Source organism: Equus przewalskii, chromosome 2 (assembly GCF_037783145.1).
Source record: "Equus przewalskii isolate Varuska chromosome 2, EquPr2, whole genome shotgun sequence".
Classification (NCBI taxonomy): domain Eukaryota; kingdom Metazoa; phylum Chordata; class Mammalia; order Perissodactyla; family Equidae; genus Equus; species Equus przewalskii.
Window position 1 is genome coordinate 79,247,054 of NC_091832.1, and position 13,728 is coordinate 79,260,781.

General features: G+C 37.4%; 1 long non-coding RNA gene across 1 annotated transcript in view; it reads right to left on the reverse strand.

Annotated features, from left to right (window-relative positions):
• Positions 1 to 13,728, reverse strand: part of LOC103553819 (uncharacterized) — a 94,128-nt gene that overhangs the window by 66,171 nt on the left and 14,229 nt on the right. The gene's annotated exons all lie outside the window — the stretch shown is intronic.

Sequence of the window (13,728 nt, forward strand, 5' to 3'; positions counted from 1 at the left end):
CATAGTGGTTAAGTTCGCATGCTCCACTTCAGTGGCCTGGAATTCACAGGTTCAGAGTCCGGATGCAGACCTAGCACCACTTGTCAAGCCATGCTGTGGTAGCATCCCACATAAAACAGAAGATTGTCACAGATGTTAGCTGAGCAACAATCTTCCTCAAGCAAAAAGAGAAAGATTGGCAATAGATGTTAGCTCGGGGCCAATCTTCCTCACAAAAACACAACAACAAAAAAGTTAGCAGTACGAAAAAATTCAATTATGTTCAGTTTAAAATGTATTTAGGGGCTGGCCCTGTGGCCGAGTGGTAAAGTTCTTTCACTCTGTTTCAGGGGGCCAGGGTTGCACTGGTTCAAATCCTAGGCACAGATCTAGACTGCTCATCAAGCCATGCTGATGCAGTGTCCCACATAGCAGAACTAGAAGGACCTACAACTAGAATATACAACTATGTACTGGAGGGCTTTGGGGAGAAGAAAAAAAAAAGGAAGATTGGCAACAGATGTTAGCTCAGGGCCAATCTTAAAAAGCATAAAATAAAATAAAATAAAATGTATTGAATCTGACCTACCAGACACATATTTTAATTTCTGAAAAACTTAAGTAAATTTTACTGTAATGTAGCAAAATTACTACTAATATTATTATTAGACTTACCTTCCAGCTGCTAATAAATCAAAGTCATTGCTTTTCCAACCAAAGTATGACCAAAAAACACAGAAATTAATTATTTTATTTACAATACATCCATTCATATGTACAATTTTTAAATAGTATGTGTTCACAATAAAGTAATTCATCCCCTACTTGATCTAAAGTACAATTCAAGATTACTGCACAGATTCAAATACAAATTATATGGAGAAAATAGCAAAAAACTCTCATAAAAGCTTGAAGCAGAAATTTCACTCTGAAGAAGATCGAAAACCTGGACCAAATTTATCCTACTGCCTGAAATGACCAAAAAAAACCAAAACCAAAACACAAAAGAGACCCAAATTTGAATTTCTAAAGAAGAAAACTGCAAGTCTGAGATGAAAAAACACTGATTATAATAATAGCAAATTAGACATTACAGAAATAAAAGATTAGTTCACTTGACAATATAGCAATAGAAACTATCAAAAAGTTTCATGGAGACAAAAAAGAATTTAAAAAATGAAGAGAGCATCAGAGAGCTGTTAGAAAATTTTAAGTGGCTTGATATATGTGTAATTACAATCCCAGAAAAGGGAGAAGAACATAAAAAATATTTGAAGAAATAAAGGCTAAAATATTTTCAAATTTGATGAAAACTATAAATTCACAGATCCAAGAACAAACACCAAACACAAGAAATATAAAGAAAAGGCACATCATAATAAAGTTGCTCAAAACCAGTGATAAAGAGAAAATCTTAAGAGCAGATAACAAAAGAAAGCTGTCATATGTAGAGACCCAGCGATAAGGATGACAGCAGATTTGTCATCAGAAGCAATGCTGAAGGTAGTAGAGCAATAATGTTAAATATCGAAAGAAAAATACCTGTCAACTTCGAATTCTATACTCGGGGAAAATAACTTTCAAAAAGCAATGGGGAAATAAAGACTTTTTCAGACATACAAAAGCCGAAAGAGCTCATCACCTGTAGAACTGTATTATAACACTCTAAATGTTATAGGAAGTCCCTCAGGAACAAGGAAAATGATAGTTGATGGTAATATTGATCCACACAAAAGACTGAAGAGTACCAGAAATGTTAACTACATGGATAAATACACAAGATCTTCCTTAGCATTTAAGGCACTTTAAAGGAGAATTTATTATTAGGATGCCAATAAAATATAAAGAACAATGAGTAATAACATAATACTTAATAACAATGTATTGTTTGGTTTATAACATACGTAGAAGTAAAATGTATGAAAACAAAACCACAAAAGATGGGAGGAAAGAAACAGAAGTATATGATTATCAAGTTCTTAAATTATATGAGAAATAGTATAGCATCACTTGAAAGCAGGCTGCTGTGTTAAAGATATATACAACACATGCCAAGGCCAGCAATAAAATCACAAAACAAACAGTTACAGCTAATAAACCAATAACTGAGATAAAATGGAATCATTAAAGAAAGAAAAACCTCACCTGAAACAAGGCAGAAAGAGAGAAAAAAGGGAAACAGAGAATTAGAGGAGAAAAAACAGGAAAAAAATAGCAAGACGATAGATTTAAACCTAACAATATCAATAGTCACATTAAAATAAATGGTCTAAATACACCCAATTAAAAGGCAGAGATATCAGATTACATGGAAAAGCAGGATTCAAAAGAAAGTTCCAAGAAAGTTGGAAAGACACGGTAGATTTCAGAGCAAAGACTACTACCAGGAATAAAAAAGCTCATTTCATAATGATAAGGAGGCATTTCATCAGAAGGACATAATAATTAATTATATAAATGTAATTGTCATTACCAGAAGCTAGCTAGAGCACTAATTTGAAGGAGGGGAGGGAGTGCCCCCTAGGTGCATTCAGAATGTTCAGAGATGGGAAGAAGCAGGGGTGTACAGGATATTCTGTAAAAGTTTCCTGCCCCTAAGATTTTATTGGTGCAGAGGAGAGAGGAAATGGACCATTGAGATTCTCTAATTTAAGAAAATATAAAAGCTGAAATTTCAGTTAGACACAAGATCAGAAAATAAACCCAACTCTGTAAATTGGTTATTTCACCCTCTTAGGTCCATAAGTTTGTGTGTGTGTGTGTGTGTGTGTGTGTGTACACCATGTTCAGTAATGTGATTTTTGGTTTTTACAAGAGCAAATTATTTGTCAGGCTCCATGGTTATGAAAACATATATAATATTTGGGTCCTTAAATAAAAATCCTGTCATATTTTTGTAATGTAAACTAATTTTTTAAATGTCAAACTAAATATTTTTCCAGTTATAACTCACCAAAAAAACAGATCAGCAGAGGAAAAAATGCTCATTAACATGTCACAAATTAATAGAAATGTTTTAGTGCCATCCTGTGGTAAAGCTCACACTATAAAATTTTACACAAATAAAGAGGTTGCATTTATTGGTTTTACCTGTCTTAATTTTTAAAAAAATTTCAGTTTTTAACTTGCAAATATTCTTCAGAATCCTTCATTGTATCAGGATCTCTCTGAAACAATTTTGATGTCTTTTGTATTTAGGATCCTCAATAACTACACATGGCAGGTGCTCCATAAATGTTTACTCTAGTGAGCTGAATGTGCTTATCATTCATTCATACTTAAAACCAGAAGAATTTATCGTAAAGAAATAATCAAGACACAAAGGTTTAGCTACAAGGATATCAACTGTAACTTATGTAAAATTGTCAAAAAATTGGGACCAACATATACGTCCAATTATAAGTTGGTTAGATCATTTGTACTACATACTAGTATAATATACTGCCATTAAAACTGATGTTGTGAAAACACTTAATGATATCATTGTTCAAAGCACACTGTTTAAAAAATCAGATTATTAAACAATATTCATAGTATAATTCACTCTTGTTTGAGATATATATGTTAAAGTTTTCATGTTTATAATCCATATTGTTGTAGTCGCCACAGAAGGCATGGTGGACACCCCAACCCCCACCATCTGAATTTGGTTCAGATTGATAATGATGCCACACACACACCAAGAGCATATGAAAAAGTTTATTACTCACATAATGAGGCTTTCTGTAGAGAGCAGGGAAGGCTCCCAAGCAGGTCTAAAACTGGCTTTAGAGAGCAGGAAAAGGAAACTGGGTTGGATTTTATTGCAATCAAGGGGTAGGGCTGGGGTAAGGGTTCCCACATGTGAACTGGAGTTTGTTATTTTTAACTTTTCACTGGAGCCGAATGAGGGAGCAACAGGTCTTTCTTATTGGCCTGCCCAAGTGTAGGGGAGAATAAGAAGGGGGAGAGATGGAACTTGACAGCTGTCAGCAGTCAAACATCCAAACGGAGTTAGACTTTATTACACATATATGATGATGGGTTATCTATGAAATATGTTGTGTATATATCCATATATAGATGGCTGAAAGGATATACACCAAAATGTTGACTGTAGCTATAAGTAATGGGATGATTATTGCATTTTATTTTGTTTTTGGTTAACCATATTTTTAAAAATGAACCTGAAGTACTTTTATAAAGAAAAATGAAAATGTGTGGTCCAAAACAAAACACAAAAATTAGATAAAACCCCAGAAATCAAAAAGCAAAGCATATTTCTTACCAAAAATATTAAAAGTATTAAGAAAATGAAGATATAGAATGCTAGCAAAGATGTATTTAAACAAACATAATTAAACTTTTGGTAGATGTGAACATAAACTGGTACAAGACCTCTACAAAATAATTTGGTAATACATTATAAGAACCTGAGAAATGTAATATATTCATAACCTTTAACACACTAATTTGATTTCTTGAAGGTAACCTACAGAAATACTTGTATAGGCAGAAAAACAAATCATCCACTTGTTCAACAAAGTTTCCTGTGAACCTATCATGTATCAGGGCTTGAGGATAAGTAGTGACCAACAACAGTCCCAGTCCTCATGCAGCTTTTGGTACAGAAGGACCAGAGAGATACAGTGTTGAGTGAGCAGTGGTTACATGCATGGGTCTAGCGCTCGGTAGACCTGGGATCCAGGACCCACCTCTCCCCTTGGGGTTCCGACATGGCCACATAAACTGTATGGTCCACAATCAACACATGGGGCAGTCCTACCTGGGTTCATGTGAGGGTTAAATGAGATACCACACAGTGTTCAACACAGAAACCCATTTCAAACATTTTTAAACTAGTTAATTCTGAACAATTAGCAGATGTCACTGAACATAAACTAAAATGAATAATGGCAACTTCTTCCTAAAAAAATCTATGCCACCTTATCTCACTTTAAATATGACACAAACAAAAATTTAGATTTATACAAATAACAAAGTACAAGAGACAAAGGATTTTCCTTTAAAAAATAGCAGTTCTTGTCCATATTATTTTACATATAAATAACTTAATATTATAAAAGTAATACTTGGTCATCAAAGAAAATTGAAAAGTTAAGAAAAAAGGGAAGAAGTTACTCATTAAGCCACTATCAACTATAGCAGCTGGTATAAATTCTTTCCTGATCCTTCCTATGTATAGGGTTTTAATCTCAATATTTTCAAGGTATTTTAAATCAGACTACTGGTATATTTTTATTATCATGCACTTATTATTTTCCTGAAATTAAATCATATGCCTTTCCTATGTTTTAATTAATGATGGAGTATTATTTAATAGAGAAGGGACCCCCTTTTCTCTAACTTTGCACATCCCCTCTATTATCAAATCTTGCCAGTTCTGCTTCCTAAAAAATTCTTTAATCAATACACACTCAATTCCCTGCCTTGCTGAAGCCACTAGCTCTCAACTGGCAGCTGGCAATACCCTCTCGTTCCTGTCTCTCGCCCCTCAATCACTTTGTAGCCAGAATGATCTCTTTAGAACTTACATTGATCACGTCATTCCCTTGCTTTCACTTTCCTTTAGTAGTTCTTGATTTGTGGTCAAGGTAAAGTATAAAATCCTAACCATGACCTTCAGAGTCCTCTGCCCTCTGACTCCTGCCTACTTCTCCAAGGCTCACTTCTCACCATCCTTCCAGCTCTTTCTCTCCATCCCACCATTCAGCACTTTTCAGTCCTGCATCCCTCAGCTCCTGCCTTCCGGCCCTGGAACATTCAGTCTAGTTTCTCCTACTTGGAACCTTTGTTTTTTTCCAGGACAAATTATATTCACCCTGGAGGTCTCAGCTTAAATGTCAGTTCCTCTGGAGGACTGTACTTGTCCCATTCAGAACAGGTTAGAGCCCCCAGCTCTAAATTTCCTAGGCTCCCTGAACATGCCCTTTCACAACATTCGTCAGATCTCTAGTAACAATTAACATGTTTGTTGGGGCCTCGTAATATTATGAGGATTAGGTGAGAGCATGCAGGTGAAATACTTAGCACACTAAGCAGATGCTGTGCTAAGTGTTTCATCTGCATGCTCTCACCTACTCCTCGTAATAACCTATGTGGTTGCAAAGATGAGGAAGCAGAGGCCCAGAGATAATGTAACTTCCAAAAGCCACACAATTAGTAAGAGATAACGATAAATACTGGAAGCCTCTTGAGTATGCACAGGATACAATTTGTTCAAAATTTTAGCAAAACCAAGATTACCAAAAACACTACTTGCTGAGTGGAAAGAAGAAAAGAGAGGAAAAGATAGATCTATTTCAGTAAGAACTAGGCCCTGAAAAGATAAACTGATTGGAAAAGGGAAGGGAGGAAAGAGTCTGCAGGAGGAATTGCTGGACCCAAAAGGGAGACGGATTTGAGCATCAATATGAGGGATATCACTTTAGAAGCAGCCTCCCATGGGAGACGCATACTTAACACCAAATTATGCAACTTCTGGGTTGTGTCTTAATGGGTTAATGTGGGTATCCAAGAAGCCTAAAATATGGATCTTCCTGTCTGTCTAGATAACACAATTATCATCATTCTCCCTCCTTATGTGGGAAAAGAGGCTCTCCTACCCTTGAGAAGCCTTATTAGACTTGAGAACATTTTACAATAAAGAACCTCAAGCTCCTAAGGAATTAAATGGAGGCACACCAAGAGTTGGGAATTTGATCCACGTAATTTTAGGAAAAATTACAATTAAAAAAATTAACATAGGCAAAATAGTTCCCAAACATGCAGCAGGGTCCTCAAACTGTAAAGACTTTTCTAATCACATTAAGATTCTAAAGGATTCCAAGATATTGGATATAAAGCCTGGGGGTATTAAATATAAAGGTGCAGAAATTATCACACCAACCACACATAGTTTATGAAACAGATTCAAATGGCCATCTCTGAATAATTTGGTTAACAACAACAAAAATATTATTCCACCTTTTTTTTTTTTGAGGAAGATTAGCCCTGAGATAACATCCATGCCCATCTTCCTCTACTTTCTATGTGGGATACCTACCACAGCACGGCTTGACAAGTGGTATGTAGGTCCACACGAGAGATCTGAACTGGCAAACCCCGGGCTGCCGAGGCAGAATGTGCAAACTTAATTGCTGCACCACCGGGCTGGCCCCTTATTCTACTATTTTTTAATGGAACATCATAGTTCTTTTAAATCAAATTTGAGATTCACTGTGTGCCTTTTGGCACACTAGACATATTAAACCTCAAATAGGAGAGTGAAATTTATTTATTTCAGCTTGCTTTTAATATTTTAAAGTTAACAAATGGGCACTTGAAAACACATTTTGTAATGTGTTTTCAAGTGCCCATTTGTTTTGTAATGGCCATAGAAAATTAATGATGTGTTACTAAGTAAATCAAAGACGATAAGCTCAAGGTGATCAATGTGTTCTCCTGATAAACTTACGCCACAAATGAGGGTTCCCAGCCCCAGAGCACGGTCAATGCAGTGCCCTGTCATGACGATGTCAGCACCAAGGTCCAGGGCCCCGCTTATTGGTCTTGCTCTTTGGGAAACAGGACATTCTTGTTACTGTTTTTAACCTAGGTCAGATTAAAGCTTTTGATTAAAACAAACAAAATTGCCAATGTATCATTTTGTCCAATGACTCAAATATGCTTCAAGTGATTCCAGGCACAAAATTGCTGCAGGAGATCACAGCAGCTTTCTTGCTAGGCTTTAAGCCTAAGGAAAAATAAATTCCAAATGGGTGACTGGGGGGATATGTGATCTGCTAATTATCATAATCATTATACCAGATTGCTCATGCTTTGGACTCTCAGGCCGGAGGGCAATATGTTATTGGGCATGAAGGCAAGGGGCTTAGGAACACCAGGCCCTTGCAGGAATAGAATGCTGCCTGCATACCTTGCTGATTGTCCTTAAGATACTCCCCAAGGGAATGACCTGGGATGGGCTGGTGTGCTTTGTAGGATGAAGAACAGAACCTTTGGAGTCTGGCCTGCGTGTCCCTGCAGGCATGAGTTTCTGCTATTGTAGTTGCTTGTGATTCTTTACCCGCAAATAAATATGTGGCGATCCGAGGGACCTCACCTCAGTCCTTGAGGCAGATGGTCCCCTGTCCTATTGAATAATATAGATTGTGTTCTGCCTATTAATTCTGTCCACCCCTTTGGCTGGCTGCCTAACTGGTCTCAGCAGCACAAAATGATGTAAAAACACTCTCCTAAATACTCCCGCCACTTTTTTTTAATCAGCATTTCCTGTAGAACTGTTTATCAAGTATTCTCTCAGCGCTACCCCCATTCTATAATGCTTATTGATCTGGACATACAATCTAGAATGACAGTCATTTTGCTTCATGGATACTGTCTCACAATCTTCTGGTATCCCATGCTCCTGGTGAGAAGTAAGCTGTCAGTCTGAATGTCGATCTCCGTGTTGTCTTTCCCTTAGATGCTCTTATGATAGTTTTGGTCTCAGAACGTTGCACTGTGATATATCTGGTATGGATTTCTTTTTGTTTAATCTGCTTGGGAATAATTCTCCTTGACTCTGTGGATATATATGTTTCATCAATCCCGAAAAATGCTCAGCCACTGTCTTTTGGACATTGCTTCCATCCCATTATTTATATTCTCTTCTTCTAGAACTCTTAATTGAAAAAATGTTAGACCTTATAATTCTATCCATGTATCTCTAACTTTTCTCTCTCATTTTCCATCTCCTTTCTCTGGGCTGCATGTTGGGTGATTTTCTCAGATCCATTTTCCAACTCATTAATCTTCCATTAACTGTATCTAATCTGCTGTTTAATCTTTCCACTGAGTTGGGTTTTTCTGTTTGTTTGTTTCTTTGCTGAGGAAGATTTGTACTCAGCTAACATCTGTGCCAATCTTCCTCTATTTTGTATGTGGGTCACTGCCACAGCATGGCTGTCAAGTGGTGTAGGCCTACACCCAGGATCTGAACCCGGGCCATGGAAGTAGAGTGCACCAAACTTAACCACTAGGCCACGGGGCTGGTCCCCCATTGAGTTTTTATTTCAATGATTATATGTTTAATTAAGAGAAGTTCCTTTGGTTTCTACACAAATCTATCTAGGCCTTATTTGAAAGCTCCTTGCTGAGGTTTTTAATTCATCCTCATTTCATTAAACATCTTTAGCAAGCTTATTCCATTCTGCATTGAATCATTCCAATTTATGAATTCCGTGGACATTTGTATATGTTAGAAATTTTGGACTGTAAACTCCTATTAGGTTTGGTGAAGATTTATCTGTGAAGCAGACTCTTTTGAGGGAACATCCTGGATTTGCATTTGCTTCTGTCAGCTGCCCTGGGGATATGAGCAATCAGGGACTTCTTTGGTAAATTACCAAATAAAATATTTGGATTGTGGTTTTCCTCGACCATGAAAGTGGTATATTTTTGAATATCAACCTGTATGAAGGCAGGTCTATGATCACAGATTCTCAGGGGAGACATCCTCCCCCCACAATGAACCCCAGGCCAAGACAGACATGTTTCCTTGTGATTTCTTTCTGTTTTCTTTCCTTTAAAAAAAAAGATTCAAATGCTCTGCTTTCAAGAAATTATTACAGGTGCCATTTTACTTACCAGCTCATCACCACTGTTTTGAAGGAGCTCTTACATCTAAAATGAATTAAACTGCATCATGGCAGAGTGAGCTCTCCCTGTAAACTCTCTCTTCAAAGATACAATAAAAAGGACATTCATATTCCAACAGAGGACATCCACAGAACACAAAAGACATCTGAGAGGCCCAGGTGGCCATACGTCAGAGAGTGGAGGTGCTGGAGCTGCCCTGAGGAAGTGGACCAAGGTAAGAGAATGCTTCTCTTCCTCCCCAAAGGACAGAGACCCAGGGAGTGCGTGCAGCCTCTGAAAGGAAAGTAAGGAGGGAGCAGTGACCCACCACGGGAACACCATAGATCACTGAGGTCCCTCACAGCCCAGGGCAAAGCCCTTCACAGAGAAGTCTAGCTATCATGGGGAATCTTCATCAAGCCAACACCCGAGGAGAGCAGATAGCAAGGGCATAGTGAGAAGCCCCCAAGGTCACGCAGGAGAAGAAAGCACACCCCCCCACACACCCAGCACCCCAGCTCAGCACCTTGGAGTTTTCCCCATAGATCCCAGCAGGCTCAGAATATGCAGGTCTTGACCACTACCCAGTGGTGAAAGGTGGAAGTGGCACTCAAATACTACCACAATGTGGAAGCACAAATCCACACCTTCTAGTAGTATGAAAAATTATTAAATATATTTTAAATATATAATGAGTTTAAATATATTAAATATATAAAATCTCCAGACCAAAAGGAAAATGACAAGTACTCAGAAATCAATCCTGAAGACACAGAAATCTATAAACTAAATGACAGAGATTTCAAAATAGCTACCATTAAAAAACTCAACAAGTTAAAAGAGAATGCAGATAGACAATTCAATGAGTTCAGGAGCTACTTCACAAAAGAGATTGAAACTATAAAGAAGAACCAATCAGAAATATTGGAGACAAAAAACACAGTGAGATAAAGCGGAATATAGATTCCATGAATGGTAGAGCTGGTAACATCGAGGAATGAATCAGTGTCATTGAGGACAGAAATATAGAAATGCTTCAGATGGAGGAAGAGAGAGAATTAAGACTAAAAAGAAATGAAGAAAGTCTCCAAGAAATATCTGACTCAATTAGGAAATGCAATGTAAGAATTATAGGTTTTCAAGAGGAAGAAGAGAAGACGAGTGGAGCAGAAAATGTCTTCAAAGAAATAACAGCAGAGAACTTTCCAAACCTGGGGAAGGAGATGGAAATCCATGTGAAAGAGACCATCAGATCTTCTACCCAGGTCAATATAAAACGACCTACTGCAAGACATATAGTACTGAAGCTGGCAAAAGTCAGTGACAAAGAAAATATACTAAGAGCAGCAAGGCAGAAGAAAGTAACTTACAAAGGAACCCCTATCAGGCTTTCAGTGGATTTCTCAGCAGAAACCTTACAGCTAGGAGAGAGTGGAATGATATATTCAAATCTTTGAAAGACAAAAACTTGCAGCCAAGAATATTCTATCCAGCGAAAATATCCTTCAGATATGATGGAGAAATAAAAAACTTACCCAGATAAAAAAAAATTAAGGGAATTCATTGCAACAAGACCCCCCCTACAAGAAATCATCAAGAAGGCTCTCACACCTGAAAAAAGAAAGACAAAAGAGGCTAGAAAGCCCTGCATAAGAAGATGAATAGGTAGACAAAATCAGAAAATTGGAGCTATCCAGCAGAATAGGCTAGCAAATACTCAGGTATGACATGAAAAGTAAAGGGAAAGAAAACACAAAAAACAAAGATAATCTTGTCATTTGAGCCACAAACTCACATCACAAGATAGAATAAGATATGACAAAAATGACTTAGGAGGGGAAGAGGAAAGGGACTGAATTGGTTTAATCTAAGGAAATAAGAAGTCATCAGAAAACGTACTATCTCATCTAGGGGATTTTAAACATGAACAAAATGGTAACCACTAAACAAAAAAGTAGATCAGAGTCACAGATAATAAATAAGGGGAAACTAAGATACCCAGCATAAAAAACTACCTAACCGAATTGGTAGTCCAAAATGCACAGGACAAGAAACAAAGGAAATGCAAGAGAACCAGAAAACGAGCAATAAAATGGCCTCATTAAGGGTTGGCCCAGTGGTGAAGCAGTTAAGTTTGTATGTTCCACTTAGTTGGCCTGGGGTTCACTGGTGCAGATCCCAGGTGCAGACCTATGCAATGCTTGTCAAGCCATGCTGTGGCAGGCATCCCACACATAAAAAAAAAAAAGTAGTGGAAGATGGGCATGGATGCTAGCTTAGGGCCAGTCTTGCTCAGCAAAACGAGGAGGATTGGCAGCAGGTGTTAGCTCAGGGCTAATCTTCCTCAAAAAAAATGACAGCATTACACCCTCATATATCAATAATCACTCTAAATGTAAACGGATTGAATTCTCCAATAAAAAGACACAGAGTGGCGAGATGGATTAAAGAACAAGACCCAACAATAGGCTGCCTCTAGGAAACACACCTCAGCTCCAACAACAAACACAGGCTTAGAGTGAAGGGATGGAAGATGATACTCCAAGCTAATGGCAAACAAAAAAAGCAGGGGTTTCAATACTTATCTCAGACACAGTAGACTTCAAGATAAGACATGTAAAGGGAGACAAAAAGGGGCAGTATATAATTATCAAAGGAACACTCCACCAAGAAGACATAATACTTATAAATAAATATGTATGCACCCAACACAGGAGCACCAAAGTACATAAAGCAACTATTAAGAAATACAAAGGAGATATTAACAAGAGTACAATAATAGTAGGAGGCCTCAACATTTCACTCACATCAATGGATAGATCATCCAAATAGAAAGTCAACAAGGAAACAGCAGAATTAAATGAAAAGCTAGATAAGATGGACTTAATAGATATAGATACATAGATAGATAGATAGATAGATAGATAGATATAACATTCCATCCAAAAACAGCAGAATACACATTCTTCTCAAGTGCACATGGAACATTCTCAAGGATAGACTATACGTTGGGAAATAAGGCAAACCTCAATAAATTTAAGAAGAATGAAGTAATAACAAGCTTTTTTTCTGACCACAATGCTATGAAACTAGAAACCAACTACAAGAAAAAAGCTGAGAAAGGGACAAAGATGTAGAGACTAAACAATATGCTACTGAACAACCAACAGATTCTTGGAGAAATCAAAAAATATCTAGAGACAAACAAGAATGAAAACATACCATACCAACTCATATGGGATGCAGCAAAAGTGGTGCTAAGAGGGAAAGTCATTGCAGTACTGGTTCACCTTAACAAAAAAGAAAAGTCCCAAATAAGCAATTTCAAACCACACCTCACTGAATTAGAAGAATAAGAACAAAGCCCAAAGTCAGCAGAAAGAGAGGAACAATAAAAATCAGAGCAGAAATAAATGCAACTGAAACAAAAAAGACAGTAGAAAGGATCAATGAAACAAACAGCTGGTTCTTTGAGAAGATAAACAAAATTGGTAAACCCCTAACCAGACTTACAAGGAAAAAAAGAGACAAAGTTCAGATAAATAAAATTAGAAATGAAAGAAGAGAAATTACAATGGATACCACAGAAATACAAATGATTATAAGAGAATACTATGAAAAGCTATACGCTAACAAATTGGAAAATCTCGAAGAAATGGATAAATTCTTGGACTCCTAAAATTAAGTAAAGTGGTGCTCTCAAAAATACCTGCTAGTTTATTCCTGACTACTGCATTCCCACAGCCTCCCTTGATGTCATATCTCCACAATCCACCCACCAGCCTTCATTAGACTCTACATTTACTGAGCACCAACAAGGTACCAGGATGCTATGACAGGAGCCAGGGACACAGCAGGGTGGAGGTAGCGTTTCTGGAGATGCCATCTAGCTGGGGAATCAAGTGCCCCAGAAATGAATTAAGTGCCACATGAGTTAAGAGGAGGACAGGAGGCAGAATTCCTACTAGACTTTGTAAAAATTGGGGTTAAGCAGAGAGAAAAATAGGTAGGGCATTTGTGTCAGCTTATGTTAAGTTGAACCATACTGAAAAACACCCGCAGGCCTTCAACAAAACAAGGCTTTGTTACTCCAAAAACTATTCTCGGCGTCTCAGTCTAAATCACTAC